Source organism: Mustela nigripes, chromosome 7 (assembly GCF_022355385.1).
Source record: "Mustela nigripes isolate SB6536 chromosome 7, MUSNIG.SB6536, whole genome shotgun sequence".
In the NCBI taxonomy this organism is placed as follows: Eukaryota; Metazoa; Chordata; class Mammalia; order Carnivora; family Mustelidae; genus Mustela; species Mustela nigripes.
In genome coordinates, this window is record NC_081563.1 from 19,124,088 (window position 1) to 19,127,632 (window position 3,545).

The following is a 3,545-nucleotide window of genomic DNA, read 5'->3' on the forward strand; positions in this document are numbered from 1 at the left end:
TCAGAGGGGGTGGGCTTGAGGATTCTCGGATTCTCCCTCTCCCTCTCCCTCTCTAAAAATAAAAATAAAAATAAAACGTAAATTGTGGGCCTCAAACGAGAAGGGATTGAGGCTGGGATGTGGGTGTCTGAGGAAATAGACCTGAGCCAGAGCTGAAAGCTGGTTGGGACTCGGTAGGTGAGGGCATCAGGGCTGAGAGGGAAATATTCAGGAAGGCAGAGGCAGGGCAAGACTGTGATGTCCACCGTCACTCCCCCTCAAACTCTGTCCATCTACTGCTGGCCCGCGCCCTCAGTCTCAGTGACCCTGCCTTACGGAAATTTCCTGACTCTGCGGTAGCCTACCCTCACCCAAGTCCGTCCCCCACTTCCTTTCCTTGCTCCTCCCGAGAGAAAAGGAAAGGAGCTGCCACCTGCTGAATTGGGTCTCATGGGCTTGGGGGCACAGCTGAGCAAGCCCACAGCCCACCTGGCTCTCTATAGGCATGTAATTCAGTGTCAAGATAAAAGACTGGAAGCCTGTGGTTTTCTGTCAGAGACAAACATTTTCAGGAGTAAAAAGCAGTGATTTTTTTTTTCATTCATATTTTTTTTTATTAGTAATGTACCTTCCAGGCTTTCAGGTCTATGCAACTCAGTAAAAAAGGTATCTTCTGAATTAAACTTTTTTGGAGATCATTTGTTTTTAAAGTAAGCTCTATGCCCAACATGGGGCTTGAACTCGCAACTCTGAGATCAAGAGTTACCCTGATGCCAACAACAGTATCTACCAACTCTACCGACTGAGCCAGCCAGGCGCTCCTTTCTGGAGAGAAGTTTAGATTCACGTGCAGCTGTAAGAACGACGGAGAAATCGCCTGTACCCTTTACCAGCCGCACGCCCCCACGCCGTGATAAATTGTCTCAACACTTAAATGCCTATCATGATCAGGATATTGACATTGATGCAGTCAAGGTACAGAACAATTCCGTTCCCTTTTACAGTCACGCCTGCCTCCCCTCTGCCTCTCCCCAGTCCTGGGCAATATGAACCCATTCTCCATTTCTACAGTTTCTCATTTCAGTGATGTTATAGGGATGGAGTCAGACTTTGGGGATTTTTTTTTTTTTTAACCCAACATAAGTCTCTGGAGATATATCTAGGTTGCTGCATGTGTCAATAGTACCTTTTTTCTTTTTTTTTAAATTGCTGGTGGAATTTCATAGTACAGATGTACAGTTTAACCATGTACCTGTTGAAGGACATCTGGGGCCTTTCCAGTTTCTAGCTTCGGGTTAGAAACCCGAGGCCAGGGAGATGAACCCACCTGCACACGCGCAGAATATGGCAGAACCAGCACGCAGACCTGGGTCCAGTCGCTACAGACACTTGCAGATGTGGCTGGGACACATCCAGCAAGTTCAGTGGGAGAGCATGTAGAGGCTCGAGAGGGATTGATGGTCTGATGTCTTGGGGATCGCGTTGGGAGGGAGGCAGCTCAGAGGCGAGGAGATCTGTGCTCAAGCTCTGGCAGGGGGTATAGCAAACCGTCTGGCTCCTTCCAAAGGAGCATCTATGGCTGACTGGAAACCGAGATGACGGGAAGGGACGTAGTCACTGGTTTGGGTTGTTATAGTAACATCCAGATAAGATATATATTTGGGGGCCGGAGGAGACACGGAGCTGAGTGCAGATGAGCTGGCGGAAAGCGGGGGGTATGACTGGAGGAACAGCGCCGTAGACACGGTCCTCACATGTCACTGAAGCCGTGGTAGACGGGCGCTCCCTGCGGTGCGTGGAGACCAGAGGTACCGGAGTGGACCTCAGCCTGCGGCGGAAGAGAAGACGACAGAGGAGAGAGAAGGAGCCTCAGGAAGGCAAGGGGAGATCCAGATGAGTAAACAAAAGCCAAGGACAAAGGCTGGTGGGGCAGCGGGGTCAAGGGCAAAGGGCTGTATCTGTTACCTATCACCGTGTAACAAATTAACACTAACCTCGGTGCTTACACAGCAATATTCATTATCTCCCAGATTTTGTGCAGCCCTCGGTTCCCTGCGGTGTGGCCTCTCCACAGGGCGGCTCACAAGATGGCGGCTGCCTTCATCAGAGTGACAAGCCTGAGAGAGGAAGACTGTGTTCAGGCAGCAGAGAAGTCACAGACTTTTGTATCAGCATCTTAGAAGCTTTTGTCCTGCTCCCTTTGCAGACGGCAAGTCACCAGGACCAGCCCACACTCAAGGGGAAGGGAAAATACAAGGGTCTGAATCCCAGGAACCCATTTCGGCTGCCTGCTACAGGAAGCAAAGACAAGGGGGCTGCATTCGCCCCAAGACGGCCCCAGGTGACCCCCTGCGAGGACCGTGTCAGGAGAATGCAAGGCGCAGGGGACAGAAGGGAGGGAAGCCAGCAGTGGTGCCCAGTTCCCAGCTGCCCCCAGCCTGCCAGGGACATGGACAAACCCACGGCCTCCACTCCAGTTCCCAGAAGACCCCAGCGCAGCTGCCTGCTCAGTCTGCTTCCTCCACCCCCTCCACCCCCAGGCAGAGCAGGGCCACACAAGCAGGCGAGACCTGGCCCCCATCTCCATTTCCCCAGCTGAAACCAGTGCCATTTGTCCGATGAGGCACGGAGCTGGGAGGACAGGAATGGACTCCGTAGTCCTTGGCACCCCACAGGATGGCAGCCTGCCAGCTGACACCCCGGCAGCGAGCACCTGTCCCATCTGCAGAGGCGTCCCTTTCCCCTGCTGAGCCTGGCCAGCAACCTGGGCCCATCTTCCTGTCCCTCCGTCCCTCCTTCAGCCCAGAGCCCAGGGGTCCCCTTGGGGAGGGACACACACAGAAAGACAGGGAGGTGCTGAGAAGGGGGGAACCAGGGCCTTCCCACCAGGAGCTGGCACCCCCTGGCGACGCTTGCAGGGGAACACATGAAGCCAGAAACGGAACGGAGGGGAAACCCTCCAGGGACAAGGCTGGAGCTGGACACGGTCTTTCCCGAGAGGTGCGTGGGAGAGAGCCCTGGATGCAAATCACAGTCCATGGGCCGGAGGTGCAGGAAATGTGATTTGGGGGAGGCTGCCTTTGGGAGAAGGGCCATATGGCAGCCAGAATAATGACCCCCAAAGACGTCCCTGGAACCTGTGAACATGTTAGGCCCCCTGGCAAGGGGTGTTAAAGTGGCTCATCAGCCCAGCTGGAGTTGGGGAGATCACCTGGATGGTCCCTAGGGCGAGGGGGGTCGGTAATCACAGGGGGCCTTCGAAGGAGTGGAGGAGACCCAAGAGTCAGTTTCACAGGGTCAAGGTGTGGGAAGGACATGACCCACTGCTGCTGGCTTTGAAGGAGGAGGAAGGGGCCACGAGCTGTGGGAAGCCTCTGGAAGCGGGCAAGGGCAAGGACGTGGCTTCTCTCTTGGCCTTTCAGGAAGGACCTCACCCTGCAGACACCCCCTCCCTTGTCCTTCCTCCTCTGCTCCAGGCTGGGGCCGGAGCCCAGGGAGCCAAGAGAAGCCTGGTCTAGGGGTTAAGAGATCTGGGTTAACCCTAAGTCGGCCTCTTACTTGCGCTT